At 37.1% G+C, this 18,574-nt stretch overlaps 1 protein-coding gene across 30 annotated transcripts in view; it reads left to right on the top strand.

Moving 5' to 3' along the window:
* The window catches only part of RBFOX1 (RNA binding fox-1 homolog 1), a 2,430,619-nt gene that overhangs the window by 2,331,754 nt on the left and 80,291 nt on the right, over window positions 1-18,574 (top strand). The gene's annotated exons all lie outside the window — the stretch shown is intronic.

The following is an 18,574-nucleotide window of genomic DNA, read 5'->3' as shown; positions in this document are numbered from 1 at the left end:
AGTGTTACGGCTCTATTTTTGTTTTGTGACAAAAGCCAATAAATGTGAATTAAGTCCCCTCGTAGTTGTTGTTAAGGTAAAATGTGATATTTTTAAACATGTTTAAGTAATTCTACAGGTATTTCAGCAACTGATTTGTTATTTACATCATCATTATTGTAAATAGAAAATATTATACTATTCTACTATACTGGTCAAAACCTCTGTAGTGACACTAATATTTGGAGTCCATTGCTGTTGGACACACTAATACTTTTGACAAAGTCAAATATTTTCTTTTGAATCTGAAATGAGCAAGAAATCAAGTATCTCATACCCTGCCACCACTAAATTGTGTCAGGATGGGCCTAGAAATTGAGTCTTCCTTTAAATTGTCAGGGGTGGGGTGAAAAGTACATAAGCCATTGACAACAAAAGAGAAGCTGTGTGCAAATGGATACTGAATATACAAACAACTGGCCCAATAAAAATAGTTATGCATTGTGGTGTCCTCCATTTTTCTGCCTCTGTAATGGAAATGTCTCCAAATCCTCTAAAATCCTATAGCAGAAGTGGAAACAATTCTGACAATACTGGGTCTTGTGATGATGAAGATGATGATATCAGTTCTGAATATGATCTGGGTGAAAAAAGGACCTAATGAGAGCAGTAGTAGTAACAGTGGTTATTTACACTGGTGCTGCTACCAAAACATCCAAGGAAAATGAAACCCCCACCACCATCTAGTGAAATGACCCTTAAAATATCAAAGGTATGATTACAAAGTCAACAGGAACTCCTGCTGGTTCTGGTAGACCAGATTTCTCTTTGTCTGATTTGTCACAACATGATGAGCAGTAGCATCTTCTGTATATTCCTCACCAGTGAGTTTGCCCTCACAGAAGATGCTTAACCTTAGCTGTTTGGGGTCATTTTTGTCAGATGGTGTTCATTGCAAAAATGCACTTTGGAGGAGTGACTATTCTGGACACCAATTCTGCAATGAATCAAATAAAATATTTAGCATTGCTGCTTCAAATTATATACTTAGTCTGCCATTCAGCATTGGAAACATCAGAGTTTTCTCTAGGAAAAAGGGAGGGTGGGGGAAGGGGAGTTATGTTGCTGCATCATCACAATTGTGTGCTGCTGTTTTGTCACTGGCAGTGAACAATTCTATCGCTGCTGCTGCTGGTACTGCTACCACAACATGAATGTGTGCAATGCCCCCGAGGCCAGTCCTTACCAATGAATGATAAAGTAATTTAATGTGTAGGAAATCTTCCAAAATAGGGACAAATATTCCAGAAATCATCTCACCGCACTACATTTATACTGGAAAATATCTAATGCTATTTTTCCCAAGCAGATTGTTTTCCAGCAGTGTTATGCCTTGTACTATGTTAGAGATGTGAAAGACCTATGATGTCAACTACTCTGTTTCCCTGCTCTCAGAAGATTATTCCCTTCAGTACATTGCTAGTGTTTTATCCCATTTTGTTTTAAATGTCCCAAGGAATTTGGCCACATTCATCAGAGAACTATCCACTGCCTAATTCATCTCACTATTAGAAGTTTTCCTGCAATTCACTCCTAATATACCCTTGCTTAATTTTATCCCCAAGACTCCAACTTATGCCCATGTTCCACGCTAAATAAATCCTCTCTGTTCTTGGTATTTACATCTTTCAAATATTTGCAGTGTTACTAAATCCTAAGTTAGTCATTGCATGGCCATACTAAGCTCCATTTTTAGCTCTTTTCATCATCTCTCAAAAATAAATGTCTCTAAAGTAACTCATTCAGTAGTGGTTTGTCTTTGAAAGATGGTATACTAACAAACTTGTTTTCAGTTAAATTAGGTAAGCAAGATACCAGACCTTTCCCACTTGCCTCCCACTGGCCAGTCTTCAAGATAAACCTTCAGAACAGAGATTGCAACTAATCATTTCAGTACAAATCACTATTATTTTTCTGAATCTCCATGCCTGCATGTCACCATATTTGCTTCCCTGTTAGTAGGATTGACAGAACATAGCTTTCCTTACAGGATTATAATTGTAGTGCTGTTAAAATTAAATTATATTAATTACTATTATTGTTGCACTACTTTAAACTTGTTTCTTATTTCTAGTAAGCTTTTCTAATAAGGAGAAATACACCTTCATTTGTATTGGGTCCTATATTAAAAACTTAAAATACATAAGGTATAAATTTAATCTCCAATGCATTACTTTAATGTGTATTTATTTTGGTCAACAACTCCTATCCTTCTAATCTGGTCCAAATCTATAGAAGACTTTCCTGAAAAGAGAATAGACACATCAGAGTTAACCTCAAAGAGGCTAAGAATTATATTACTGTCATTCCATGTAGACAGCAGCATTACAATCCTCATCTTTCAGTAATCTTTAAGAATTGTGATTTGATCACCCTGTGCTGCTATTTGTTACCATTCTTATAAATGGGTAATATTTCAGGATAAATTACAATGATTTTATCCCCCTTAAAATAGTAGAAGTTGCAAATTTGTTATCACGTTAAACACTGAAGGGGGACAGTCATCTGAGATTTTCAAAGATGCCAGGGAGAATTGGAAATGGTTAATTTTAGTGGAAGTTGGGAATCCATATCCCTTTGGGCACTTTGGAATATCTCAGCTTCCATCTCTAGAAATGTTAATGTCTTCAAGTTTGCCTTTTTAAATTTAAACCTACTTATTTACCTTTCCATTTAGCTATCACAAAAGAATGAAAAGAAATATGGTGGTAAAATGCCTTTCTCTGAATTTGCTTAATTTTATTCTCCATTTGGTCACTTTGTTAGCTAGCTTGTAGCAAGGGGCAATACATCTTAGGCTGTCTCTGGAGCAGTCCCACGAAGAAGAGCGGGACTTCTGAGTCACATTCTCCCTCCTGGTGTGCCCAATGCTCCCAGGAAGCGTGTGTACCCTTCCGAACTCAATGGTGTAACTACACTGATGGGTGTAAAGGGGGAAAGAGTCAAGGCTCTGCCTCCCCCAATCATTCCTACCCACTTGTGCAACGTAGGGCAAATCAGTCTGCAGAACCTGCTTCTCCTGTGCACAGGAAGTAATGTATAGCCCAACTGCAGAAAGGAATGTAAGGGGTGCCTTATATCTCCTTTACTCCTATAGGTTTGAGTACAGGATGGGCCTATAATCAGGAAGTGAATAATTTGTAATGAAAATAACATAGCATCCATATCCTAATTTGATCACGTATATTAAGTGGCCCAGATTGTCTGGCAATGCAAACAAAAAGGAATCTGGCCGTATCTCCTCTGCTGGGGATTCCCCCACCATAAGAGAATTCCTATCAGGAGTACAGTTGTCATAGGTGGCTTCTACACTACCCTCCACTACAAAGCAGTGCAGGACGTGAGTAAGGGGCAGGAGGAGAAGTAACCTGAGTGCAGCCATGGAGGTTCCCTTGCCATGATTAGAGCAGTCAAATGATTGCTGCGACCTAGACTGAGATCAAGCAGAGAACCATATTGAGCTTCCCTGTGGTGCACAACCTTGCGGCAGCACTGACAGGAACTTGGTGCAGCAGAGAATTTGGCCTTTTGAGACTAATACATTTGAGCCCCTCTTCCTCTCACTCCTCCCCACTTCGGAAAATTAGTGTTTCCAGAGGAGACTTTCATCTCTTTAAAAAGCTTCTTTCTACATAATGGAAAATGAGACACAGAACCTGGAGTCTCTCTTTAATCACCAAATACTAGAGCTGCTCAACAAGCGGAACTGCCTCAAGTTTGATCCCTAGGAGAGTATCTGATCTTTTGATAACGCTATAGAAAAAAGTGCCTAAGGTAGCCTATAATTGACAGCTGTTATTTGTTCCTCATAGACTCTACTACTAGAACTGGGCAAATACTGTAAAAAAGATACAAATATTCATCTGAATTTATAAATGAATTCACTTTGTATTCATGCCTCTCTTCCCCACTATTTCTAATGCAGAAGCTGCCCAATTAGCCCTACTGCTAAAACAGATCTGTATTATGTTTAAAATATGAAAAAAAATATATTGGATATTTTTTGCCCTTGTGTAACCCCCAAGTTAGTGGAGGATGATTCTAAAAAGCTCAAATTGCCCTAATGCAGGATAAGATCTAGCCAAGTACGCTTATATATGCACATGGACAGACACACTCTAAAAGTGAAGGCTCCAATTTTATCCTATATACTTTATATACTTTGACATTTTAAATATAAAAGTAATAAGTTAAAAAAGAGAATGAAAATAAAATAAATTGCCACCATATTTACTTTGTTAAAAAGCATGTAGTTTTGTTGAGTTAAAGCATAATCATCATGATCTACAACATCAGCATTAGGAGCTCAACAGCTGTGGCCAAACAAAAGGGACGGTGACAATCCCAATCCATAGTTACAAATTCCAGAAGCTACCTTTAACTGCATGCAGATATGGCTGGAATATCATCCTGTGCAACTACCTATCCATCACAGGGAATGAAGTTCCCAAGCAACATTGTTTCTGGAGCAAGTCCAGCATCCCCTTCATTGGACTTGGTGAACCTTCCACCATATCTATGACCCTTCCACAAGTGAATGAAAGAAATCTCTGGTATTATTGATGACTTTCACAGAAATTTTTTGTGTTCTTTGCAGACAGATCATGGAAATGAGTTAGTCAGTGCACGAGATATGGAAGCGTTAAAAGATTTGCTCAAGACAAGGAATTGCATATTGCAAGTGCTCAGTCTTTAGTACAGGTTTCACTGTGTAGTGAATGGAGTAGAATAAGTTACACATTGAAGACAAAACACAGGGAAGAGGGTGGGAAAACAGTCAGTCAGTGTACAGAAAGCAGCTACCAACAGAAAACATTTGTACTCTAGGGAGCAGCCAACTGATATAACTCCTGCATTAACTAAAATTGGCCCGTTAGCTGGGTTGCTGTAGCAAAGATCCCATCCGACAACAGGGAGTGGGATTTTCGAAAGAGCTCAGAGTTGGCCAAACTCTACTCCCATGGAAGACAATGGGAGATAAGCCATTGACTTCAGTAGAAACAAAGTTGGACCAAAGCTGCATGCTTTTGAAAATCCAACCCAAAAGCTATAAACCATTAAGCTTTGCATTACTTTCAGATGCATACATAGGAATATCTGGTCAAATTGTGCCTTTTGATGTGCATGTGCAGTTTTTGTATTCTCAGCAGGAGCTCTGTACATGCACCAGAGGAGAGTTAGGACTGAAGAGATTTTGTATACCACATACCTGGATCTATAACCACTGAATATTAGACATCCTCCATATATATCATATGAATGGTAAATGCTATATGCTCTTACCTAGACTGATATGATTATGAGTGCATATCTAGGAATACCAGGAGCTCCCTTCCACTTGTTTTGCACTCCCGTAAGATAGTTTTGCCATTGACTTCAATGACAGCAGAACTGGGGACACTATCTCTGTTATAGAATGTATACTGAATATTAGAATTTTTTCATCATCCGTAAACAAGCTTAAGGGCTCCAAAATGCACATGCCAATTTTAATTTTTGATTAAAAAAAACTTCAATATTATAACAACGTGACAGACTTAAAAGAAGCAAAATGTTATCAGAATGCAAAAATAATCTATTCATTTATTCTATTTTATCATACTCAAGGGCATTTGAAGTTGGCAGGATATTTTTTAATTGATATATTGATTGCAATTTTGTGTGGAGTGGTGTAGTGGAATTCAGCAAAAATGATTTAGGTGGTACACATGCTTATAAATCAGACCCACATTGTTCTTGTTCTTTACGTAATTGTCTGATAAAACTTCCATCAGTTTCTGTAATTAAACTAATGGTCTAAATGAATTTCCAGATCACTAGTTATTCATTCTAATATAGAAAATGTCATTACATTGAGTTCAATTAATAGAAAGTAAGTTTACAGCCCATTGTGTCACTAAAATGGGATTCTTCTAGTTTAGCTGTTTTAATTATGAAAATTCTTTTTTTCCCTCACTTTATTTGCCCTGTTTGTGAACTACTTCATTGTTCATTCTTTGTTCGGAATAAAATAAACCATGTTTAACATTTAATATTAAAATATTTAGTGCTTAATACTCTTAAAGTCCCTGTCCTTAATATAAATATAGATAGTGTTTTTCAAATTTGTACCTTGTTAGCTTTCTTAAAAAAAGCAAAATTCAATCAATGCCAAACCTACAATACCATGATGTGCCCAAAACATCTCATTTGTCTTGATCCTTCTTTCACAGAAATACATATGACAGATAAGTAGTCACCAGAGGATACTTTTGTTTTGTGTCAGACAGATATTAAAACAATAAACTATGTTGCCCTGGGATTTTAGCTTACAAGAAACCAGAAAACAACAAGGCAAAGATGAGATGTTTTTGAAAGGTGGGAAGGCAGTTGTTTCAAGAAATTCCCCGGAAACCTTTGGTCCTATGATATTGTTGACAGGAAATATTTTAAATGCTTAAGTTTTCTTAAGTGGATCATGAAAATGCCTTCCACTCCTTTAAAAATCTGTCTTGCTGCATTAGAGACTATCTTTTATTCTAAATTATTCATCAGATTTCAGTAGCGGAAGAAAATCCTAAATTAGAGTCTGAAAAATAAATCCGGTTATAAAAAGCTTCAGTACTGGTGATTTTGTTTTGTTTGTGCATTACTCTATTAAAATGACACACCATGTCTTTTTTATGTTTTACAGATACATTTTGATTCCATTATATATATATATATATATATATATATATATATATATATATATATATATAGTCTTTTTTTTCTTCACAGAGGCTTTATTGTAAATAGTGAGTGGAGAATCATTAAAACTGGAAACTGCAGGATCCCTGTTGACACACATGGCACAAATGTGAGGAATTGTCTGGGTATACTGCAAGAAGGACAGGAGACTTGTTATAGGTTTTAATCAAGCCGCAACTTTATTATATAGATGTCTGGGACTATCCAGCAGATAAAGGGTACAGTGCAGGCAAATCCATGCTTATTCAAATCAATTCTCTGGGGCTTTCACCAGGCCCAGTTTTGTTTCCTTCGAGGTCCCCCAGCCAACCCATGGCTCACAAGAGGCGTAAGGAGGGCTATGAGAATGGAGTGGGGGGGAGGGCGGTTGGCTCCCTGCCGTACCGCTCATGGGAGTCCCCGAACCCCCTCCCCCATTCTGTTTCTTTGTCCAGTACCTCCTTTTAAATCCTTTACCAGGTCATTTATCTGGACGCTGGCTGCCCTCCCTATGGAGTACCTGCACTGAACATCCGCCCAATGTTACAAAATAAGTTGCGACATATGGCCTACCACCTTTTCTGTTCACCAGAAAAGGTCCATCCTCACATCCACTATGAGGAAGGCAGAAAAAAACCACACTCCACAGAAGCCAATTCTGGTGGAGTGGGAAAAATTCCTTCCCAGTCCCCCTATAAAAGGGGCAACTAGCATAATGCCCACAGCAGGTCCTAACCCAGCCTGCCATTCACCAGGTTTCATACCTTTATGCACATTCCTGGGGGGATGAGTCATTGCTGCAAAGTTGACCACCAAGCACCTTTTGCAGCAGTTTCTGACCTTCTTCCACCCCGCCCCCCCCAACCTCCCGCCAACCACAAAGTAGAGCTGTCCTTCTTTGGGTAAACCCGTACAAATTCTGCCCTACCTTTAGTGGTGGTGCAGTCATTCCCATTAGTATGAAGGGGAGCTACATGCATAAATCCCATGTGCATGAATGGGGGATTAGGCCCCTTTAACTGCACAGCAAAAATGAACATTAAATGAAACCTAGATATATATCCTAAATCACCAGGCTGTGTCGTTCACTTGCCACAGAAATAAAATTTAACTAACTTTAAAAGAATATTGCTTTTGTGAAATCCTCTTGATATGTCCGGCATCTCTGAAGATACCCCAGAATGTGGCATCTCTGTTAAAGGGGGTTGCAGTAGGACCACTGGAATTTATAATGTCTACTTCTGGGATACCTTCCATGACTCAGGAAATACCAAGAAGCTTTCACAGGGTTCGGAAAGTCTGAAGAAATATTTAAAAAAAGTAAGTTTAAGTGTATTTCTGCACTGAAATATTAATGGAGGCATTACATGCAGAAATTTGGCCTTAACTCAGTATTCATGTTTGCTTTGCCATTCACATGTGATTACATAATAGTGTACATTGTGATGATGGTGGTGGCATTCCTCTGAGACTTCAAGATTGTTTGGCTCTTGTGCTTTTGAGGCAGGTGTTCTGTGTATTTGTACTGTTTGTGTTTAAGACATAATTGGCCAAATTCAGCCTAAATTGACTTCATTGGAATGACACCATGACTGAATTTGTCCCACTCTAGCTGACGTGGTTTTCAGTTGGGAAGAGACTATGCAGTAAGTAGTTTTGGACTGATGTGTAGATCAAAAAGGGTTTAAAGTGGAGCATTACAGAATTATGTGTCTACTTTTGCACCTAAAAGCTAAATTAAAACTGCTTCATGTTCTGAAAAAGTAATAGATTAAACTAATTTAATAGATATAGTAGTACAGCATTGTATTTTCAACTTCGTGTTTTTGTTTGCCTTGTACTGCTCATTCAAACAACAAAAAGAACCTTTGCATGTAACTTCTGCAGCCCTGCCAAGTTAAACACTATAGGATTGAGATTCATTCTCCCTTGCTAAATGAAATGTTACAAAAATCCTACCCAGAGGGAATTGTCAATACATTTTAGTAGGCAGATCACAAACATCACTTCCACAGTGCCAAAACCTCATTACTGCACATTTAGCTACTAAGGAATCTTTGATGTGTCTCTTGAATTAATTCATTGCATTTATTTATGGCTTGAAAAAAATTATCTGGTGGTAAACAGGAATAATGTGAAAAAAACTTAATTCTTTGCATAGGTCATACTAAAATGCTTCATTCTGAGTAAATATGAAAATAAAAATGTTTGAACATTGAAAATCTTTGAATAATTCCCTTATATGATCTGATTCTGTAAATCAAACACTTTCATCAGTTTCAACTTTTCCAAATTTTTATATATTTTCCCATGTTTTACATTAGCATTTGCAGTCAAAAATGTTGGAATTACCCTTATTCTGAAAAAAAGATTATCTTTGATATAAAAGTGGTTTTGAACATGGTTTGGCCAATATTTCAGACCAAGGGGCAGATCTTGAGCTAAGTTTCACTACGGTGAATCAGAAGTAACACCACTGATTTCCAAATATATTACTTATAAAACCAACATACAATTTATTAAATGGAATGAAAAGAATACCATATTAAATGTGTACGGTCTCGGTTTGGGTATCAATCATTTCTAATTTCTGAAAACCTGAATTTGCAGGGCTTGATTCACACATGCTGGATCAGAGGTTGCAAATTGCACCCACCTCCCCCAAGAGGGACAGTTGTGCCCCAGGACATGGTTCCAGCCCTTGGAGAGGACAAATGGTGTTTGCATTACTACTTTCTGGCACTATACAAACAGTGTGCTTGGCACTTTACAAAGAAGTATGTAGACCAGGTCTCTGCCCCAAAGATCTTATGGTTTAGATAGGCAACAGAAATAGACACCAGAGGCATTGGGATGAGAAGTGATGAAACCAACTGGTTTGACCAGGTGAAGCTCAGCACACCTTCTTAGTGCTTCTACCATTTTTGTTTGGATTTTTTTATATCTTAAAGGAGTAAAGATTTTCAGTCGTCAAGTGATAACAGTCGCCTGAGGAGAGAACTAAGGAGAAAAGACATTGTGGAAGAAGTGAGTTTTGAGGAGGGACTTGAAGGAGGAGAGGGGTGAAGGCATGGCAGACTGAGGCAGGAGTGGGGGAGTATCTTTCTTATGGGTTTGATTTCTGTTCCTTTTATTCTTATGGTGGGAAGATTTTTTTTGCATATAAATGTAACATATGATTGTTAAAAGAATCAACAGGTGAGACAAATAAATAATTACAATAAAACTCATGTTTAGAATATTAAATATAGTTAGATTTCTTTGCACATTTAAAGCCAAGTAATGTAACCATATCTTCTTGAAACTTAATTGCCAGCTCTCATAGGTTATTCGCATTCCTAGTTAGAGACATCATTCTTCACTTACAGGACCTGATTGTCTTTTCACACTAACTTTACATGGTGGTAACTGTGATAGAGCTACTACAGATTTACACTGAAGCAAAAGAGAGGAGACTTAGACCCATGCTACATACAGTTTGGATCTCTGCCTATGGTGATAACATTTTCTGCTTTGTATTGCCTCTTTGTTTACCATAACAAGGGCGTTTACACCATTGTGCTGTGTGTTGAGTTTCCGGAGGCTGTAAATGCATGTTTACATTTTTGTTTGAGAAATCGATCAGCTCAGCTCATACCATTGTGAAGAACATTTTGCAGAGTGCTTTACTTTGATTTCTACAATCATAATTCTTTGTCATGGCAAAAGGATCCTTAGATTCTCTTGTGATTGGTACAAAGGCACCTTAGTTCTTGTGGAGTTCAGTGTAGACAATGCATTGGGGGAAGCTGTCATATCAGGTAATGAGGAAAATCCTTACTCAGGTGCAGAGCCTGACTGGCCAGAGCAGCATGTATACAAATGTGAACAGGATTTGGCAGTTTGTCTCTTATAAACTTATAAAATGTTAAAGATCTTTGTGTCCCTTGCATTTTCTGCATGCCAGCTAATTTAAGCAGTGCTTGAAGTTAAAGGAAATCCTTTTTTGCAGATGAGCTGCCAAATTCAGTGATGATACCATCCCAAACTAATCCTAATAAAACCTGTATTAAAAAACAAAAACAATCCCGCATCTCACACACACAAATATATATGTGCATGTATACTATATATTCTAATCTTCCATCCCAACTGAGTGACAATGAAGCCTTTATACTATATCTTTGTGTATTCTGTATGTGATACATATTTTACAGAAAAAATAGAAATATTTTAGAGAGCTTTAACTTTTTTATCATCTGTCTCTCTGTAAAGCCAGGTACGTTAGTTATTGTGAGTGAAATAATAAAAGCATTTGAACGAGAGAGAAACATAACTAATATTTTTTAGAAACATGTAAAAGATATCAACTAGATTTTTTCCATACCTAATCATCTCACACTTTTAAGGACCTATATTATAATATTATAATTATATCATAATTATTAGAGCTGTATTTTAAACATATTTTATTATCTTCCATTGGAAAGCTGAAAATTTCCTTTTCTAATGGAATAAACTTCCCAATGATTCACCAGATATCATACCTTAAACTTGTGACTAGTACAGGGATGAATATTGCCCATCCTAGGGTTTGGATCTTGGGGCTAAGCAAATTTTGGGGGAAATTTCACATTTGGGGACATTTATCTGACAGGTTAACTGTTTTTAAAACTGTTGGTCTTTGACACTCTGGTGAAGTATAGAATGGTAGAAGTGCTCCCAGAGGAGATGGATTAGTGAATGGAGTGCACGAGTCAGTTAAAAGTTCAAGAATCACTACAGAGAAGACATTGCACATTGTGGAGCACTGGTGTGATACACTTTCTTTGGCGAATTCCACTTGGAGAAAGTTGATGGATTGTATACTAGCTGTGGCGTCTTCTTTAATTTCTTATGTGGACCAAGGCAGATAGGGTTTTAATATTCCAGCTTGGATAAGTTCCAGCATGACCTTGAATCTCAGTGGCCAGACTGAAGTAGATGGGGGTGGTGCTTACCAGTTCTACAGAGCCAGTCAGCACTTTTGATTAGCAACACTTTAGTCATTCATGTATTTAATTTAAGACACTCTGGTCTTCATCCATACTCCAGTATTTCCCAATCATTGTGGTGTGTGTAAAATAGAGGTGTCTGCCTGGCTGAAAAAGTTACATAGTGCTGTATGTTATCAGCATATTGTTTGGATTATAGCCCATATTGTCTTTCTTTGTTTGCCCTTTTAATGGGTGTAAGTGGATGGTAACTAGGAATGATGTAGGATTGAAAGCTGAGTGACACACATGTTAGAGGAGTTCTTAGAGAGGAAAAGCAGCTCCATTTTGGGGAGAAATTGAAAAGGAATGAATGTAGCCAACATAGTATTTTCCATTGAATCCTTCCAGTGGATCCACGGCATCTCATGATCAACCATGTCAAAGGTGATTGATAGGTTGAGAAGACTCAGCATGATTGTCACCCCCGTGTCCCTTGCCTATCAGTGCTGGATTAGTTCTGAGTCTTTGTCTGAAGCCAGATTGGGAGGGTCCAGGATATCTGTAGAGTTTTAAGGTTGCTGGAATCAGGTCACTACCAAATTCTCAATAATCTTCCCTGGGAAAGAGAGAGTTGTGACTCTGTGGAAGTTGGTGGGGCCTTTTGCTCTAAGTGCTCGTTCCTTGAGGACTGGGGAGACCATTCTGTTTTTGAGGTTGTATGGCAGGGAGCCATCCCTGAGGAAGGCATTAAGTATTTGTCAGCAAAGGATGCAAGTATTGCCTGCTTGCCTTGGCCTGCCAGGAGGGACATGACTTCAAATCTTAGGTGGTGACACTTTTTTTCTGCACATCTATAACCAGCATCTGTTGGACTCTGTTCAGTCTGGCAAACCTTTTCCCGTACAGGTATGTTTATGATCGGATCTGGCAGTTGTTTCAGATTCATTCAGAGTAGAATGCAAATGCAGCCCTGAGGTGTTTACAATAGTATAATAAATTAACAGATTTAAGGGTTGGGTCAAAGAATGGGTTTCAATGACCACATTGATGTAAATTAGTGTTTCTCATCTGAGCCTGTAAAATTTGGTTTCAGAAATAGGTAGAACTTGAGTTGTATTTTTCAGACTCCTCCTTTTGTATCTTACTTTCATTATTTATTCATGTCCTTAAAAGTGTGTTCTCTGTATGAAACCCCTTCAACTCCGATGAAGTGAGCTGTAGCTCACAAAAGCTTATGCTCAAATAAATTTGTTAGTCTCTAAGGTGCCACAAGTACTCCTTTTCTTTTTGAAGCATTATGCATTCTCGAGTTAAATCTCAATCTTCAAATACAGATGGGTGTATAACTTGCCTACTGACCTGAATGTAAAAAAAAAAAATCGTAAAAGATTTGGATGACATGTTTAACAGACTGTGATGCAATAATGATATTATACGTCACAATGATATAGATCCCAGAGGCTGCAAAAATGTGTACCATGTAAAATCTCATTAACACTGAGAATTAAAATAAAAATTGAATTTAACCATATGGTAAAATTACATATTATGAGAAAATACAAGCACCAAGTGACTTGGTTAATAGTAGGGCGACTTACTAAACCCAAGCAAGTTAAGGATTTGTACAGATCCAGAAGATTTGAATAAGACCATCAAGCATGAGTGCTACCCCAAGAGAATAGTTGATGAAATCATGACTATATATCTAAATGCAAAAAGTATTTGCTAGTCTGGATGCAAGCCAAGTGTTTTGAAAGATCCCAGGTGATAACGTTTGTGCAAAACGCTCCTTTCGGTAGATACATTGTATAAGTAATTTTCCTTTGGGATTGCATCAGCTCCTAAGGTATACCATTGCTTCGTGTTTGAGATCTCTGAGCATGTGAATGGAGTGGAAGTAAATTGGTGACGGTGTGCTGATTTGTGATAAAAATTATGAACAACAGAATGAAGGACTGCATAATATTCTGCAGGTTTCAGTGGTAGCCGTGTAAGTCTGTATCAGCAAAAAAACCCGAGGAGATACAGAATCAGGTATAAATACATGAGGGTACTCTGGTCACTCAATAACAAATGGTCACAAATAACAGACCTCAAAGTGGCAATTCTTCAACAAAAAGACTTCAAAAACAGACTCCAAGGTGAAGCTGCAGAACGAGAATTAATTTGCAAACTAGATAACCATCAGATTAGGCCTGAATAAAGGCTGGGTCATTACAAAACCTAAACTTAATTTCCCCAGTACTAATTTCTCCCTATTGTTACTCTCACCTTCTTGTCAACGTCTGTAATGGGCCACTCTATTACCACTTCAAAAGTTATTTCTCCTCCCTTGGTATCCTGCTGTTAATTGATTTGTCTCGTTAGACTGACTTAACACTTGGTAAAGCAACCCACATCCTTTCATGTATTACATACTCCTGTATCTTTTACTTCATACATCTGATGAAGTGGGTTCTGGCCCACGAAAGCTTATGCCCAACTAAATTTGTTAGTCTCTAAGGTGCCACAGGACTCCTCTTTTCTTTTTTTTTTTATAATATTCTGCAGTGTGCCAAAGCAAAGACCTTTAAATTAAACAGAAACAAATGCCAGAACAAGCTGAATGGGATTATCTATGTAGGTAAGACATAATACATACATCGTGATAAAGGAGTTTTGGCTTGAACAACAACAAACAAAAAGCGGCAATTGCAGAAATGGAAGGAATTCAATACCTTACAGAGATTCATGGGCATGTAAGCATATCTAAGAAAATTAGAGGGAGAATGTCTATTTTGAAATTTAGTATTTATTTCAAGTATCTCAACATGTCTGTTTTAAAACCTTGTTTTGTATATTTGAGAACCAACAAAAAACTGTTTCTGCATTTTTCATCTTCAGATCTTTGCCCTCCTGATGAATGCATTTTGCTTTTGTTTCTTGGCAATATGCACACACTTAAAAAATTGCATTTATTACATATATGACACTCCACCGTGTATGCTGGACATTTTTTTGATATTTTGTGTGTGTTTCCACATTTTTTGCAGAAAATCAAGTGTTGTCATGTTGGTTTATCCTTTCATTATGGATTCCTTGGTACTCATTTTTTATTAAATGCACTCCATTTCTTCACTTCAGTGTTTGTGAGCATTTTCTTTTGTGAAACATGAATATCCACTGGGTCTTTGCAATGTCAAGTCCATTTCTTACAATAACCTTGCTTTGCCTTTGTTATCAACTATACCATAAATAGGTGGATCTCCAACTATGCCATTTGCTAACTGATCAAAGTGACATACCTTTGTGTTGTTACAGGGGTCTGTAACATGCTCAATTTTCTCATCTGTCCCTTAGTATCTTGGTGGGTTTTTTTTAAAATAAAAAGTGCATTTTCCCATTTGACTGAGGAATTCATGGGGTCACATTTTCTCCAAAGATTTCATTTACTTTAACACCATGTAAAAGAGATATGACATATAGGAGTGCTAGTAGTATAGACTGATTTTTATTTCCTGGCCCTGGTCGCCAGATGTGGCTCCTTTGTACAAAAGGTATTCCCAGGACATGATAGCGTCAGTGTTCACTGACTCCTGTGGCTGTTATTTTTCTTGGTGGTGGTGGTGGTGGTGGGGAGGTATGGTGGGAGAGGAGGAGGTGAGAGAGAGAGAGAAATTAATACTGTATACATTTAGAACAAATATAAATAAATGTTCTTTCTTTCAAGGGAGCTATTCAGTATGTGCAAGTCATTGCTGGAGTAGTTAAGTAATTGGATTTTTAAAAGGAGTTGGATAGTATTAAGATATGGCTAATCAGTTATTAAGCTTCATGGCACCAGTTGTTTGTCCCAGGTGTCAGGAAGAAAACCCCTTCCTATGCACAACAGAAAGCTAGCTTTATTAAGGAGTGGGAGGTTGCCTTCTGCTGAAAAGTCAACGATACATCTGCTTAGGGCATTTTATTAGATTGAAAAATCAATGGTGTGCTCTGGAATGGCAAATCGTATCATATTTGTTGGTGTGTGTGTGTGTATGTAATTGAGCAACATTGTAGATTTCTTATGGTTCCTTCAATAGCTCTCAGAGCTGCTATTTTGAGAAATATGTACATAGTCCTCATTAAAAGCTAAAACCTATGCAACATTTATGGTGAAGCTTTGGACTAATCTGGGTTTGACTTGAAACTTTTATGTAGTGATGTTGTGTAAGGGGATTCAATTACAGGCCACAATGTTTTGTAGCTATCTGTCTCACATAAAAAGTTAATTAATCAGGGCTGTGTCAGTTTTCTTGTGCCATGTCAATTTGCAGCAAGGTAATTAATCACTAATCGCTCAACATGCAGCAAGCGGAGGGACAATCCACGAGTCATTTATTGTCTTTTTTTTTTCAAAATAAATGGCACACACAGCCATGAAGAAACACATCTTGCCTTTCATAGTATTTTTATCGACACTTTTGCATGTTGTAATAGACTGTAGCAACAAGCAGCTGTAGTTCAATGGAATATGAATATTAAAGAAACAAATGAGAGCAGATTTATAGGCCATTGCTTTTCTGTTATGTCAGTTTGGAGATTACACCAAGCAAATGAACAGTGAAAAATTACTCTTCCATGTGGAGAATGGCGATTAGACTTGTACATTAATTAGAGATTTTTGTTTTCCTTTTCAATGCATTTCAAATGAGAATGTCCTATAAGAAACTGTTTGTCCAAAATGCAGATTTATTCATTCCGAAACAACAGTGTCTAAAATTGACATGTATTTTGGCACAATGGTAAAGAAATGATTGTTTCAATAATCCCAAGTAAGTGTTTCAAGAATGAAAGCACTGTGAATGGAAGAAATAAGGGGCCCGATTCTGCACGCATTGACATCAATGGCAAAACTTCCATTGACATCAGTAGAGTAGGGATTGGGCCCTGAGATAGACTTCCCACGGATTGAAAATAGCGGATGCAAAATAATTTTGTTGATATTTTTGTAAGCATCATGAATTTCCTTAATGTGTTGACTATAAAATTATCTAAAATAAATATAGGCTTAAAATCCATTTTATTTTAAAAAGGGTGCTTACAGACCTTAAATTTGAACTGGAACACTCTTTGGATTTAGATTTAAATGCAAAGACCTAGGGGCATGATTCTAAATAGTCTGTTTATAATTCTGTGACTTGTATAAAAGCAAGTTGTATTGGAAAACATATTTGAGATCTTTTGCAATTTAGAAAAATATTAGGTCAACTGAATATTCACAACAGTGTACATCAGCATAATGTCCTTATTCTGTTGCTGAAAATTTAATTCGCTATGATACTTATTATTCTATCTATTCTCAGCATGCTACTGCTTATACTTCTTTGTTTGTAATTTATTGTCCAGCACTTCTGATGGATTTCCTCAACAGGGATCTTTCTAATCCATGGGACTTATGTAAATTTGGTTCCTGCCTTTTTAACAATTAAAATATTTTACAGTAAATTAGCCACAGACTGATTCAACCAAGACGTAGCCTTAAAACCCTTTAGTGTAAAATATTTGAAGGCTCTTGATAGGAAATGACCTAGTAGTTTGTATAGAGTGAGGGATGAGGAGTGGTAGATTCTCTCATCCACTTTGATGGCACACCTTTATTTACACATATGGCACTCTCATGCAAATTCAAACCAGAGCACAAATCCAAAGAATAATTGCCCATTAAAGCGGTTGTATATTTTATGGCTTTGATGCATAATCTGCTCCCCTGTTGATTTTTGCATCTGCTACTCTTCCATCTAACCCAAAGCTCTAAAACTTTAATACACAGTTTATAACCCTCAAGTATTTTGAACTGGTTTGTGTTCCTCCTCTTGGGACATCAAGGCTTGAGAGATTTGTGCATCTAGCTTTTATTTTCCAATGCACATGTTGAGGTTTAGAGTCTGGATATCATGCTAGACAATTGTAAAGTTCATTTAATACAGAAATGCTTAAGAACAGTATGTGTTATACCTCTTGGGAGAAATTCGGGTTTCATTAAATGTCAGCTGCGAACTCAATGGTTAAGTTCTTCTCTTTGTCTTCATGCCCATATTTGGTTTCTACATATGATTGGTTCACTTAAGCTATACACATACACCAGCATGAATCCTCTAAGGTCAATAGGCACAATATGCAATCTACTTCTTATGTGAGAGACCTGTGGTGCATTTTTGTAGCAGAACACATTTGAAGTGTTTTCTGAATATAAGAAACAACTTTGAATATTTGTGATGGCTTGTTTCCTCACCCTCCACTGTCCACAAGACACATTGTTGGTGTATGTTTTAAGGTTGCTTGTACCATGATCACCTGGGAAGACTTAATATAGCCCATTATAGTTTACGGGCTAAATTCAGTTTTCATTGCAATGATACCAGCTTTTTTACTTTGATTCATGTTAAATATCTATCGCAATAAGCTGCAACAGGGACTCTTCCCAATACATTGCACCTATGATTTTTTTCTTTTTAAACTATGGCAGTAAATTATTTATATATTCTCTCTCTAGGCCAACATAAATACTTCCTGAGTTAGGCCTTTCATTTCTTCTTTTTTAGGTTTTAGGCAGTATCAAAGTGATGAAGCTAAATTTCTGTGTAATGTGGAGATTTAGGAACTAACTTATTTTAGAATGCCATTCAGATGTGACTATCAAAGTAGCAAGTTAGCTCTAAGTAGAGAATAATCAGTAACTATTAGATGAGCTAATGGAACTGTTTCATTTTCTTGATAGTTGGTTGTATTCAGATTTTAGAAACGGTCTGATTTAAGTCATATCATCTTCTTTGCCATGGCTGTGATGGAAGAAAGCTTCCTTTCCCCCATCACTGCATCAGAGAAATCTAGTCAGCCAAACATTCTGCTAA

The sequence above is a fragment of the Lepidochelys kempii genome, chromosome 10 (genome assembly GCF_965140285.1).
Source record: "Lepidochelys kempii isolate rLepKem1 chromosome 10, rLepKem1.hap1, whole genome shotgun sequence".
Lineage (NCBI taxonomy): Eukaryota > Metazoa > Chordata > Testudines > Cheloniidae > Lepidochelys > Lepidochelys kempii.
Note: the sequence above shows the minus strand (reverse complement) of the source record. Positions and strands in the feature narration are given on the sequence as shown.